This window comes from Dermacentor silvarum, chromosome 4 (genome assembly GCF_013339745.2).
Source record: "Dermacentor silvarum isolate Dsil-2018 chromosome 4, BIME_Dsil_1.4, whole genome shotgun sequence".
In the NCBI taxonomy this organism is placed as follows: Eukaryota; Metazoa; Arthropoda; class Arachnida; order Ixodida; family Ixodidae; genus Dermacentor; species Dermacentor silvarum.
In genome coordinates, this window is record NC_051157.2 from 95,351,216 (window position 1) to 95,366,721 (window position 15,506).

Genomic DNA, 15,506 nt, shown 5'->3' on the forward strand with positions numbered 1-15,506 from the left:
ATGATGTCGCACGACTCTCACCGATCGCACATCGTGCGCTGGTCCAATAACACTTCGAAGATGGTCTTCCGTGTCTTTAAAGGGCCCCTAAACCACCTCAGATATGTTTTGAACATTGCAAGTAAACGCGCATCGAGTTCAGAATGCCGTCACGAGCAACGATGCCAAATGATGCAGCGCTACGCGCCGAGGGAGCGCCACAAAAAAAGAAAGAAAAAAAAAAGAACAATGCCGCACTCCTCCCTCGCCTTTCCGGTATCTCCAGCGGTCGTCACGATGTCAGCAGAGGGAATCTGGTGATGTCACCTGCGGAAACGATGTCCATTGGTTGAACAAGAACCTACGATTTCCGGTTAGTCTGCTAGCAGGTACGCGCGCTTTCTGCTCTTCCTCGTCGTGTTGCTCGTTTGTGCGCCCTTGCTAATCGGTAATTACCGCCCACAACGCAAGTGCCAAATCGCTCGCGTTCCTGCACCGTCGTGCTTAACAGCCTGATTAGCTGCGCCAACAGAGTGCGACAGTGTTGGCCTTTCCAGACGTGCGCGCAACACAGGGTCTATAGCGGTACGCTTCGCATAACACGGGCTGGCACCGCAGCAACAGCGGGTAGCCGAGAAGCGCTTAGTCTACGTTACCGGCACGGTAACTCATCGCACGCCGTCTGCCATTCGCGGGCCGCCGTTCGACAGCGGTTCTTGCTCGCGAACGGCGAGATTTCCATGCCGTACGTAGAGAGGATGAGACCGGGACTCATTTGTGCGGCAGATTCACCGCCGCTGATCGCTCGACGGCGCCGATATCGTCGCTAGGCCTTTTCTGGTTCCCTTCAAAGCTAAAACGGGCGGCGCTTTGAAATGAAATACCGACGCTCACAAGCCGCAATATTTTCTTATCGTTGTTATCGATCTTCGCAATACTTGTACACAAAGAAGAAAAATACGCTGGATATTAGCGGCGCCGTCGGCTGCGATGTAAGCACAGCCGAGCCCGTCGCCTCCCGGCTGCAGCTGATGTTTTCGTTGCCGGTGGCGGAGGCGCGCAGGTTCGCGGTCGTCGATTGGGCCATTGATGGTGCAGCGGGCGGGGCACAGGCCGAACTACCGTCTACTTTGGTCACCTCTCGCGCGGCAGACGTTCTACGACACTGGCGCCGGTTCGCCGTCGGTATATGTGCCGCTAGCGCGCGGACGTGACCGGAAGTATGCAGTGTTTTGAGAAGCGCGTTGGCGATGACGTATGTCACGTGACCTTTCGAGAAGCACTCGGCGAGGAGGGGAGACCAGCCGATGAGGAGAGTAGCGAAGGAAAGAGCGAAACGAGCGAGGGCAGTTTTAAATGCAGAGCATTTTTAACTCACATGTAGCGTGCGCCGTCCGTCCGCAACAGTTCGAGTACAGGTGCGCCCTCTCCCCCACTCCTCCTTTCCCGCATCCCGCGTGCAGCACATGTGCAGCGCGCGAAGCGTCATAGTTGAGTCGCGCTCCGGCGCTGCAAGCACCGTAGCAACAGCAGGTGCTGGCGTGATAGCGCGCCCTCTCTCTACCCCTTCTCCCTCTAACAACTTTACGTTACCTACTTACGATTCTCTCTTCTCTCTCAACCCAGACCACCACCACCACACCAACAACACCAACACCACGGAACCCCACTGTGCTCTGCATTTACACGTGTTCCTCGCGCGGGGGCATGCGACGGAGCTTTTTCGATCATCAAACGAGTGTAACTCCGCTATTACGGCACCATATCGAAAAATTCTCGCGGCTACGTGTTCGTTGTAGACTCGTGCACAACTGCAACACCACAATTAAATTTCGACCTCTGGGTGGTTTAGGGGCCCTTTAACGACAAGATGTGAACGTACAGTTTACGTCCTGGTCTTCATTTGTGCTAATTAGTGTAGTCATGAAAATGTCGCCCATGACATCCACTTCAGTGCATTTTCTGAGCGTGTATCATTAGCACGTCAATAAAACGAGGCCAATGATCTGTTGTGTTGTAATAGAACTTCATTTCTTTTTCTTCCTTTTTTTTTTGTCCTGGTGTATAATGGCATGATCGCCAGTATCGCGCGTGCACTCAAGAGGAAAAAAAAAACGAAAGGTACGTGCGGCAGTTTGGTGGACCTTTCGTATTATTTTTGTATTGTACTTCAAGAAATGAGTTCTACATTCATTTTGCATGGCGTTACAGCTTACTCATATTATAGTGAACATACGTATGTGAATAAATGAATAAATTTGAAACATAATGTACAATCATTTTGTGTTCTTAGTTTGACAAAAGTTGATTTTAAAGTACCACAAGAAGGACAAGCTTCTGTAATGACGATGAAGTTACATATTTTTTTTTTTCAGAAAAAAGTACGTCGCATTCTGCCTGTCACAGTATCATAAGCATTTTATCCCCAATATCAGAAAAGAAAGCTTCATTACAACTAAAAATTCACGCTTTTAATATATGTACATATATTCTCTAAACATAGCGAAAATACTAATAACACGGTTATTAAATTACGCATATATCGTTTTTTTTTTCAAAGCCACATAACTATAGAATATGCATAACACAGGTTACACGTTTAAGTGAACCGGTGAGCCATTCAAATGAACCGGTTAATTTCAGTGAGATGAGCCGTTCCGAGCCGCTCACTGAAGTGAGCCGTTTTGCCCATCTCTAATCTCGCGCACGCAACGGAGGGAAGCGCGGAGGAAGCGCGCCGTCTTCCGTCCTGGGCGCCCGCCGGGCCGCTGTATCTCCAGAGTTATCTGCAATGAGGACAGAGTCCGCAATGTGATGTGTTTTCGTGACTTAGTTTGCAATGATTGTAGAGGCAGCATCAAGGTCAATTTGCTCGCTGCTGCAGCCGCGCTTCCCCACTCTAACGTTTTCACAGCGAATTTCCTTGGTCATCGAGTGAGTTGTGTTCATGTTTAATGTGCGCGCCTGACACCGTGCTTGTATATTTAGTTAGTAGGCCAACGTTTACAAGTTTATACAGCTGATAAAACTACTATCCTTACTGCGTATAGCTAGGTGTCCACTAATTTACTATCGCAATCAATGCTTTACCTTTCAGAGGAAACTCCAACTTTTGTTTATATAGATACATTTATATTTATTCTTTGCGAATTATTTATACCGGCCACTTCGATTTGCTATGCTAAACTCAGCATCTCACTTATTTCACTTGCCTAAGACCGGTACAGTCTGAACTTGGTTATTCAGGTGGAAAAATATTTGCTTTTGTAAAAACTTTTTCAGAGGCGTAAATTATTTTTCCGCCTCTATTCAACATCGCCTTCAATTATAGTTCAAGTTGTTAACAAAAATGCTAATTTAGGTTCGCTGTCAATGTGTCTGTGAGCTATGTCTACGGTAAGTTTACTTTCACCTTTTACTGTGCTGAACAAGCTAGGTTTAGTTGAGCATTACTATAGTTGGGATTTTGGTTTTGCTTGTTTTATATGGCGATGGAACCTCTCATCTCTTACTCCCAGCTTTGTAACGTTCAATTCCTAAATGCTGCGATGTATTCTCGATGTAGGATCAGCAGGCAGTGTTGTCCAAATCAGTACTATTCCTGTGATGTCGCGTATGGGTGCTCACATATTTTAGCACACCGGATCGTGATGGTGTCGCCCTCCCTGGTGGCCGCCAGCACTGGAACTCCAGACTCGATGGTTCCCAGCAGGTCCGCGTCTGTGGGGATGCCGTCGGCGCCGTGGACAAATCCAGTGCTCCTGCCTCGCTCGGCAGGCTGCCGGGCAGTCACTGGTATCCCCCGGATCTCTGTAGTGGCCAGCAGCTCCTCCAAGCACCTCGGGGTGGTGGCGTCGGCGGCCACGATGTTGCGCCTGTGACGGTGGCAAGTCAAGTTCAAGTCGAGGAGCGTTTATGAATGCGGGGGTTATACTCTCTCAGCAGTCATGTGATGGTGTCGGCAAACGCGGTCCACGTTCCGGCATGTGTAAACGGCTGCGTAAGACGCTGTGGCCTCTCCCCCGTACTAGAGAGTACTGCACGTTTCTAACGCGTTTGTGATAGCGTCCCCTTAAGCGGGAGATGGTGCAATTATAATGAACGGCGCTGTTATAAAATAGGAATGACATCACATATGGCGCGTGTCATTGGTGGAAGTCAATCGTTTGATTTAGTGCGGCGAGACTGGGCGAATTACACGGAAGATTCAAGGTTTACCGATGATTCCCTCCGGAGCTTCGCCCACTCATCATCATTCACCCCGTGGATATGCGGTGTTTTTTTTTTTTTTTTGGAAATGGACACCAAAAGGCCAGCTTTAATTCTGGGAGATTTCAACGCACCTAGCGTCTTCTGGGGATACAAACAGGAATTTTTCAAAGGGAAGCAACTCAGGGACGCCATGGAAGACGCCGGCTTTACTCTCCTTAACACACCAGACCAGCACACAAGTATTGGAGGAGTGAGACAGAATAACACATCGCCACACCTTACGTGGGTTAGGCACGTACCAAAAGGCACACACTGGGACACATGGCCCGATAACATCGGAAGCGACCACCTGCCTATTGTGATTACCTGGGGTGAAATTTCTTTCTCAGGCAACTGAAGGTTCATTCATCGACTGGGACAAGTATCGATCCTATATGGACGGATGCCCACACGCTCTCACCGTGCAGGAACTTACAGAACACGTACGAGAAGCAACGCCAAAGGCCAGCACAATCTACAAGAAGGCAACTCAGAAACCTGTGCCCGACAGGCAGCTCCTTAACTTATGGGAGGCACGCATAGATGCACTGCATACATACAGGAGAGAAAAATCAACTCTTAATCGTCTGAAGCTTAAGCTCCTCACAAGACAAGCATCGAAGTACGCGTGCAAGTTACGCAGGCAGCAGTGGCAGGCCTGCTGCAACCAGTTACACGGCCGGATGAATAATCAAAGGTTATCGAACATTGTGAAATCATTGGAAGGCCGTAGTAAAACTCGAACAGCCACTGAAAATCATTGCTTGGCGTCTAAATCTACAGCACGTGCCACTGCCGATACTTGTGCCAACACATTTTTTCCGCAACCAGTCAAAGATCCGGAATATCCAGAATGGCCTGAGGAAAAACACAGCAATGAAGCAATGGACGCTCCTTTCATGCTTCAAGAGCATATGACAGCACTGAAGGAGTCAAACAGTAAAACAGCACCGGGTCCAGATATGCTATACGTTGAAAAAATTGCAGCAGCTCACAGAAGATCAACTGACTCCAGTTCTTGCCATCATTAACTATGCCTTGGAAGAGGGGGCACTTCCTGCAGAGTGGAAACATTCCTCTGTAATACCACTCCCAAAACCAAACAAACCTGCAACAAGTGCCAGTAGCATCCGTCCCATATCATTAACTTCCGTTATCGGCAAGGTGATGGAACGTATGGTTAACAAACGCCTCTCATGGATGTTGGAACATGGGGAATAACATGATTGGACCCAAATTGGCTTTCTACGCAGGACACACTTCTGCGCTTGCACTCTGATGTTCTTAAGGACAACTCACTATATTGGCCGAGCACTATTGTAGGCATAGACGTAAAGAAGGCCTTTGACTCGGTGCCCCATGACACTATACCCCGAGAGCTGTTTGGACTACCTGTAGGCAGAAGGCTGCACAATTATGTTCGAAGCTTTCTGCAGAACAGAACGTTTGCTGTAAAAATAGGTTCATTTACAAGTAAACCGTATTCTAATAAAATAGGAGTTCCGCAGGGAGCTGTCATCTCCCCAACGTTCTTTAATATAACAATGCGTCCACTTGCGTATCTTCTAAAAGAGGTACACTCCATCTCGGCGGGAATCTGCGCTGACGATATTACAATTTGGTCTAACTCACGAGATATCCCTCTGCAACAACAGCAACTCCAGAAAGGGTTAAACGTTATCACCAATTTCTATGACTCACAGGGTCTCGAAGTTTCACCTGAAAAAAAAAGAAAACTGGTGAAACTTACGCAGTACCTCAAAAGCTTATCCAAAGAAGAAGAAATCATCTACACGGATGCCTCGTGCACTCTGGAAGGGTACAACACTGCGGCGTTTGTGAACTTCAGAACAGGTAAGCATCCTCATTCTCTATCACACAACCATGCTTGCTACCCGAAACAGCCGAAAGGTACACTATGGCGGAAGCATTAGCTTATTACGCTCAAACAGGCTCCTCGTCAAAAGCTATCCCCGTCTTCATAGACTCTCAACAAGTAATACAAACACTCCAAACACGAAGGAATTACCGGCATACGCCAGGTTCATCCTCAGCCAAGCCTCCCGACTACAAAATCGATCTATCAGAGTAAGAATCCATTGGATTCCTGGACACACCAATATTGTCACGTAGTTGTGACGCTGAACAGTCGTAAAACTGTGTATGACGAAACTGATTCTTTATTGGGCGAACCTGTGCCCACAAAAGCAAGCTACACTCAAAGCACAAGGATAGCGGCGAACACCGTCGGCGATCGTCGAAAATCTGATCAGCGGTGAAGCGCGACGGCTTTTATACCTGAGTCATCGAAGGTTCCAGATTAATCCCTGATGCCCGCGTATCTTCCAGAAAGTTCTAGACAATTCGCGTTGGTCATACAATCAGATAACATAAGCGTCGGTGAAAACAGGCAACGGAAAGAAGCATCGATAAAGTTCTAGAAACTTCCGATACAGGCGTGTCCTGCGCCGAGCGATAACGTTTAACATTTGTTAGCCGGTGGGAAGCGGCCACCGGTGAAAGATAAACATGTATACGTGTCAATACCCTCCCCTTAAAAAGCATCGTCCCGATGCTACAAACACGAAAGCGAAAACAAAACCATGCGTAATAAAAACAATAACAACGCAACAAAGTACCTAACGTCGTCAGCGGGCGTAGAAAGGTTTAAGACGCACCACATGGATGACTTCAAGGCTCTTTCCAGGCGGCGCGCTGATACCTGGTCGTGATGATTCGCGACGAGGTATCTTCTTCGTGGGGGGCGGAGGATCTTCGGCATTGCGTCGTACTGCAACCTCACCTCCATCGGTTGCTGCTTTCAGTTTCCCGGATAAGGGCTCACGGCCCGGGCTGGGCCAGTGTATGATCGGCGCTGCGACGACAGTTAGCGTCCCGGCGATGGCGAACGCGAAGGACGTTGGGGTCTCCATTGCGTTCCGGCGATGTAGTCGGCGATATCACGTGGCCGCTCGCCAAGCTGTGGACGTGGCGCGTTGACGGCGAACCCTCGTAGGCCCATCTCGCGGTATGGGCATCGGCGGTAGACATGGCCGGCTTCCCCGCAGTGAAAGCCGGCCATGTCAAATGTCTGTCTTTCTCGGGTAGCTGCGCTGGGCGACGGGCGGGCGTGCTGGCGGCGGCGGCGGCGGTGGACGACGGAACTGTGGCGTTACGGGGCCCTGGCGCGAGCGCGGAGGGGGTCCTTGATGGCGGGCGATGGCGGCATAGGTCATCGCTTCCGGTTGTGGTTGAGGCGATGCCGGAACTTCTGGCACTTGCAGTGACCGCTGAACCTCTTCTTTAACTATGTCAGCGATCGAGGCCACCTGAGGCGGCGACCTTGGACATAACTTCTGTAACTCTTCCCGTACGACCGCTCTGATCGTCTCTCGCAGGTCGTTCGCGCCTAGCGCTTGAGCTTCGGCGTAGTTGGTCAGGGCACGGCGGTTGTATAGTCTGGCGTGCATTTCAAGCGTCTTCTCGATCGTTGTGGCCTCCGAAGCAAATTCTGCGACAGTCTTGGGCGGGTTGCGCATCAATCCGGCGAATAGTTGCTCCTTGACACCCCGCATCAATAACCGAACTTTCTTTTCTTCAAACATGTCGGGGTCGGCATGGCGGAAGAGGCGAGTCATCTCCTCCGTGAAGATCGCGATGTTCTCGTTCGGCAATTGAACTCTGGTTTCCAAGAGAACTTCAGCCCTTTCCTTTCGTACGACACTCGTGAAGGTTCTCACGAAGTTCTCACGAAATAGGTCCCATGTCACCAGGGTGGTCTCTCTGTTTTCAAACCAGGTGCGAGCAGCGTCATCCAACGAAAAATAGACATGGCGCAGCTTGTCGTCGTCGCTCCATTTGTTGCACGTCGCGGTCCTCTCGTATATCTCCAGCCAGGTTTCAGGGTCTTCAGCAGATGATCCACGGAAAGTCGGTGGCTCCCGAGGTTGTTGCAGCAGGATGGGGGACGCTGGGGATGCCATTGGGGTCGTTGACTTGACCTTGATCGTTTTGATCTTCTCGGGAAGAAGTCCGTACTCCGGGGGTTGGTTTTGTAGCCTGAGGCTAGCTCGATGCTCCGGGGCAACGTTGGCGCTCTCTTCGGGATTCGGGCTTGGATCACGGCTTTTCGGGGGCGTCTGCTGCATGGACAGAAAAGCATCTCCACCAGATGTCACGTAGTAGTGACGCTGAACAGTCGTAAAACTGTGTATGACGAAACTGATTCTTTATTTGGCGAACCTGTGCCCACAAAAGCAAGCTACACTCAAAGCACAACGATAGCGGCGAACACCGTCAGCGATCGTCGAAAATCTGATCAGCGGCGAAGCGCGTCGGCTTTTATACCTGAGTCATCGAAGGTTCCAGATTAATCCCTGATGCCCGCGTGTCTTCCAGAAAGTTCTAGACAATTCGCGTCGGTAATACAATCAGATAACATAAGCGTCGGTGAAAACAGGCAACGGAAAGAAGCATTGATAACGTTCTAGAAACTTCCGATACAGGCGCGTCCTGCGCCGAGCGATAACGTTTAACCTTTGTTAGCCGGTGGAAAGCGGCCACCGGTGAAAGACAAACATGTATACGCGTCAATATTCCGGACAACGAGCTAGTTCATCAGCGAGCCCTGCAGCATCAAAGTAAGGAACAACTCGGGATGACAGTTCGAAGCAGTCCGAAACGTCCATCCAAGGCGACGCTTATGAAACCAACTACAGAGCGAAAGTGCACCACCGGCGAGAATTAATAGCTAAGTTAGCAGACGCAACAAAACACACAACCCTACCACTAAGGTCCACCCGCCTCTACGAGGTCATACTAAGAAGGCTACAAACTGCAAGCTTCGCGACAATCCCAGTACTTCACCAGATGTACCCGACTAAATACCCCGACCCAAATTGTGCCTACTGCCAAGCCCCTGCAACCCCGGATCATATCCTCTGGGTATGCCCAATTCATAACTCAAGCCGAGCCGCTTTTCTAACAAGAGCCCAAACTACGCTACCAAGCCTACAGCAAAACATGCAGGAAACGACCCACTGGATACTCGAAGATCCGCTCATCAGAGCCAGGCTGAATTAACATATGGCGCAAAGCCTTGTGCACTGTGGCCATACCCTGTCCATCCCCTACAAGATCACTCGCTTAAGGAATACACCTTTGTTTACAAGTGTGTTCTTTGCCATAGTGCTGACGCCGATAAGCGCTGTATATAATCTAATAAAGTATTATTCAATTCAATTCAATTTGCGCATAGCGTTCACCGCAAGCATGTCCCCGTAGCGATTATGGTTGCATAAGCAGCATTTGCCGGCTAGCAGCTACGGTAGCATACCATACAGGGAGCGACGTACCTACACTTTCGTATGTAAAAGAACCCGCCTAGCAACTGATTGGTGTTGTGACAGTGCTATGGGAAGGCCACGCATAGTGAAGACTCCTGAAGAGCTGCGTGCATACGAAGCGCGGCAAAAGTATGGTTAAGTGCATTTCCCTTGTCTCTGCTCCACTCTTTGTAGGTGCACAAATTAGCCGTCTGGTTCACTCTTTGTAGGTGCACAAATTAGCCGCGCTAGCGAAGTCGCTGGCAGCTGCAACGTTCAAGGCTAATAGTTAGGTAAAGTGCATGTGAATGTCGCCATGCAAATAATTTCAAGCTACGTCACAATAGGTAATCATTATTCTAGTTGTTAACAGCTTCGCTGTCCAACCACCTTCACAGCTTGTATTGGAGACCAATCTTTTTCTCTTAACTCCTCCATATGTATTTACAGAAACACAATAAGCAAATTTCTAACAAATTACAAACCAAATCACTATTATTATAGCTCATGATCATCAGCCCAGATTTATGTCTGCTTGTCGCCAAAGGGAGTGGCTTTGCGGATATAACTGACTTTCTGATTTGAGGTCTGTTTTTCTCTTTTTTGCTGGTCAATGCTCGTTGTATATGAAGTTTATTTTTGTGATCTTGGCGATATGTTCCGTATACATTGCTGCACGTGACATTTATTTTAGTCGAAAGTTAGCGCCTTTTCCTGTCCTTTTTTACCCCCATGTAGTGTTTCCTTGCGCTGTGCAGTCATAATGAATAAAATTTTGTCCACTGCTAGACGTAAGCTTCTCCGACATGTCTACAATTGCGCTAGGTGATTCAAAGTTGAGCCTGCCAATTTTCCAAGTTCTTCGTACCACGCAATTCTCTGTCGACCTCGAAAGCGCTTGTCTTCCATTGGCAGCCATTCTTTAACTCGAGTAGTCCGCCGGTTATTTGGACTGAGCAAGTTTCTGCAGCATATATTATAAAAGACAGAGTGCAATGATTATACACTACTATTCTCAAGGTTCATGGTAATTAGCTGATCTAGAAGTTCATTGTCACTCAGTAAATCTTGATTTTTAGCCAGCTCCATTTTTTCCCTATAATCTCAGCTAAAATATTGGCTTCCCCCGTTTGCTCTCTATTCAACACCGCCGTGTTCCTGGCTGTTTGTGCCGTATATTTTTCGTTCAATTGCTCGTTCCGCGGTCCTGAACTCCTCCTCAAACTTGTTTGCTTATCTGCAGGTTTCCGTCGCATATATTAGAAAAGACAAAGTGCAATGATTATGCACTATTATTCTCAAGAATCGCGCTACGCTGCTGGTCACTCATTGTCACTGAATAAATCTTGTTCTTTAGCCTGCCTATTTAACATTAGTTTTGCCTTTTGCATATTAATAATCAATTCCTCTATTATACTTTCTCGGATAGGGTCCTCAATCATTTGTTGCAATTCATTCTCATCATTGTTGAACAGGACAATGCCACTTGCAAACCGTATACGTTGCGGAGATATTCGCAGTTAATTGACCCGCATCTTAATCAATCTGTGAATAATGGACCTGAAGAGAAGTATTCATTAAGCTGTAACTTGCACGTAGTAACTTAGAACTTGGCGGAGTCGGTAACTAGCGTGGGAAAAAAGCGAAGAAGGCGAGCCGACGGCACGTGACACGAGCATGAACAGGATCACGAGAACAGAGAAAAGAGAACGCAGAAGCTAGACTGCGTGGCCAACGTGCAGGGAGCGCGAGCTTCGAAGCCACCGGACTCGCAGAACCAGTGCGCTGTCCTGGTTAAAGAGCTCTTACAGCCGTTCCTGCAGAGGGCTTCAGACCATAGACGGCCGGCCGATGCAGCTGCTGAGGGGCACCCGCTGTGACGCCGTTGTTCAGGCCAGTCCTGCAACTCAGGGCGAGACCTGCTGAGCGGTGCCAGTGGGGCAAGTCCTAGGACCCGGAGGCAGGCTGTGGGGCCCGTCTCCAGGTCCTCGTCAACACGAAGGGTAGCTGTGGTGTTGCGGCCTACGGGCCGACGAAGAAGAAATCTAACCAGCCGTAACCTAACGAATGATGCCAGCTTATTTTCTGACACACAAATATATACATAGGAACAACAACACCACAGACGTTCACAGGGTTTCCAGACGGGATACCAGAAGACAGGATACCTGAACACAGAGTACGGTTTCAGTATCCAGACAGGATACCGAAACCGAAACCAAAACAAACGACACAACATATCCCTCCCCCTTAACCTTTCAATGTTTTGGTAAGCTGTTAGTGGGTTAGTATTGCAAGGTGGCTTGTACATTAACAACTCGGTCTCATAATGGAAACATAATGAAATAAAAAGAAACTGACCGGTCAACCGCAGCAACTACAATTCTATATGAAACACTTAATAACTCCTTTCCCTCCCCCAAAAGTTCTTTGTACAAAATGTTTAAAGCAACACAGGCCATACGAGAAAAACAAAAATAATAGAGTATTCACACATAGTTGCCGTAACGTTTCGGAGGTTGTCTTGCCCGTGGCGGTTGGACGCGAACAGGAGCCGGACCCGGTTGCGGTTCAGGGGTGCCCAGGCTGGGAGTAGCGCGGTTGGCCACATCAGCAAGAAGAGGCGCACCTGCTTGTAGCTCAGGCGTGTCTACAGAGTCGAGAGCAGCACGGGTGGCCACAGGAGCAGGCAGAGACGGAGCCGCCGCTTGAAATGCCTCAGGAGCAGCGGGTAGCTCTGAGTTCCCGGGGACGGGAACCTCGATGTGTTAGCCTCTGGCGCGTTCCAGGTCTCCTCTGAACGCAGAGCACGGGGACCCGAAAGGACTTTGGCAAACTTGGATGCATTCCAGCTCCTGCCATCATCGAGGCGGAAACAGGACTGTCTGCGCTATCCCAGCACTCTGCAGGGACTGCCAAACGAGGAGTCTCCATTAAAGATGACGGAGGCTTCCTCACCCGGACGAAATCACTGACTGCGATGTTGGTCTTCTTCGCGACTCGACGAAGATCTGTCCGCTTCTTGCTGCTCTCTTGCTTATGCTTTACCCGACGACGCAGTTGACGGAGCTCGGTAGCTGGGTCCTTGAAGAAGGAAGACGACGGGTGCCCAACGAGGCCCAGACATGTTCTGGGCAGCCTTCTATGCAGCAACAAAGCCGGGGTGACTCCCGTGGTCGCATGGGGTGTGCACCGGTAGATGCCAAGGTATTCTATGACCACTGGGCGAAGTGCCCGATGTTCCAGCAAAGCTGTCTGCACGAAGTTCTTGAAAACACGGTTGAATCGTTCTACAAGTCCATTCGCCGGGGGATAGTAAACCGAAGACTGGTTGAATTCTCGGAAACAAAACTGAGGGCCATTGTCGCACACAATCTCGTCGGTGTAGCACTCTCGAGAAAATACTGAGAGCAGAAAGATTGTCACTGTGCGCGTCAAAACCTCGCGGCAAAACTGCACTTCAGGCCACTTGGAGAAATAGTCTTTGAGGGTTATAGCGAACTTACAATCGTGCGGCGCTCTTTCCATGGGACCAACGACGTCGATAGCGACCTCCTGCCATGGACGCTTTGGCAGGGAAGTTACTGCAGTCTTGGCACTCTTGTCTGCAGCCTGTCAGACGGAGCAGTTGTGGATGGCAATTCCCACTTGCTTGTCCATGCCAGGCCACCAAAAACGTTCTCGTAGTCACGTCTTGGCGCAAACTATCCCAGGGTGGGCTTCGTACACAGTGGAAATGACCTGTGGGCTAAAGGAAGGAGGAACTATGAGCTATTGCCCAAGCAAAAACAGGTCGTCGACCACAGACGCGCACGGTGAATAATGGCTGAAGTTCAGCCGGGATGGACTTATGGAAAAGCCGAGATGATGCGACGTAAGCCCTAACTTGCTCCAAGGTTGCATCTTCACGCAGGAACTTCTGGAACTGTTCTTCAGTGGGGCAAGGTGGAGCAATGAGAGACACGACCTCTTCGTTGAACGAAGCATCTTCCTGCGAAACAGACACTGGAAGGTGGGGCAGTGCATCCGCGACTTGATTCTCTGACCCCTTGTGGTATTCCACCGTATAATTGTAGCGCAGAAGACGCTCTCACCAGCGTGTGATGCGAAGGGAGCGTCTTCCGGAGCCTTGAGACGACAGAAGGGAGAGCAAGGCTTGGTGGTTCATACGAAGTGTGAAGCGCCATCTCCAGAGGTATGTGTGCCATCGCTCGCAGGCCCAGACACACGCGAGTGCTTCTCGTTCACCAACTGCATACTTCCTCTATATGTAACCATAGAGGCACTGAGGCATTCAGTCATAGAGGCATTGCGTAATCAAGTAGTACTTGAGGCATCACGTACATATCTTGGGAAATATCTACAAAGATTCCACAGCTACACTGGTTCTCCACAAGAAAAGTAGAAAATTACCTAGCAGGAAAGGGTTCAGGCAAGGAGACACAATGTTTCCCATGCTATTCACTGCATGCTTAGAAGAAATATTCAAGTGCTTAGACTGGAAAGGCTTAGGAGTGAGGATCAACGGTGAATATCTCAGAAACATTCGGTTCGCAGATGACATTGTCCTGTTCATGAACAATGGGGACGAATTACAGCAAATGATTGAGGACCTTATCGGAGAAACTGTAAGAGTGGGGTTTAAGCAGCAGAAAACAAAGATAATGTTCAATAGGCTGGCAAGGGAACAAGAATTCAGGGTCGCCAGTTAGCCTCTGGAGTCTGTAAAGGCGTACTTTTATCTAGCTCAAGTAATCACAGGGGGTCCTGATCATGAGAAGGAAATTTATAGCAGAAAAAATTGGGTTAGGGTGCATACGGCAGGCATTGCCAAATCCGAACTGGGAGCTTAGCACTGTCGTTGAAAAGAAAAGTGTACAATCATTGCATTCTACCGGTGCTAACGCATGGGGCAGAAACTTGGAGGTTAACAAAGAAGCTCGAGAACAAGTTTAGGACTGCACAAAGAGTGATGGAAAGAAATATGTTTGGCCTAACGGTAAGACACATGAAGTCAGCCGTGTGGTTCTCAGAGCAAACTGGGATTGCCAATATTCTAATGGGCATTTGGAGAAAAAATGGAGCTGGGTAGGCTATGTATTGCGTAGGATGGATAACCGGTGGACCATTAGACTTAGAGAATGGGTACTGACAGAAGGCAAGCGCAGTCGAGAACTGCAGAAAAGTAGGTGAGGTGAAGAAGCTAGGAAATTTGCAGGCGCAAGTTTTAATCAGCTAGCGCAAGACAAGGGTAATTGAAGGTGGCAAGGAGAGGCCTTCATCCTGCAGTGGCCATACAGGAATAGGCTGATGATGATGATGTTCTGAAAAATGCAACAGAAGTGAACATCTATTTCACCAAACAATCTTGAAAATTATGATGATAGATCTCATCCGGTGTACAGAGCGAGCATCTGTGCTGGATGCTAGTTTCTTCTTTATCGCTTCCACTTCCGATATTACAGTGGAGTACAATGCACGGGTGATGAAACGGTGAGCCATGTATGAAATTTCAGTTATTCGTCACAGTTGCATTTCTTTCTTTTTTCGCATGCGGGCCTAGAGCAATTTGTAGATAATCGCGTGGGAAAGAAATGCCTCAACAGTTCAAATCATGCGAACAACTGTAAAAATGCGTTTCACAGCTTCGAAAAACAAAAGCCTGCAACAGTTTTCCTGCGAGCTGATCTGTGCTTCCACTTTCGTTCATTGGTAAGGCTTGATTTGCAGCGTTGCCATCACAGAAGGACGATTTTCCGAAAACGCACACTGGCAGCGGCTTACTGACATCGTATCATTGGCTGTATGCGATTGATGAGTTTAGATGCAAGCACGAATAGGATAGAGCACTTGCAATAAGTGGTTCTTATGGCTGTTCTCCCTTAGTTCTCATGACTCAGAACTAAGGGAGCGTGGTGGAGCATCCCATGAGGGGTCGGTGATTAGTTTGGT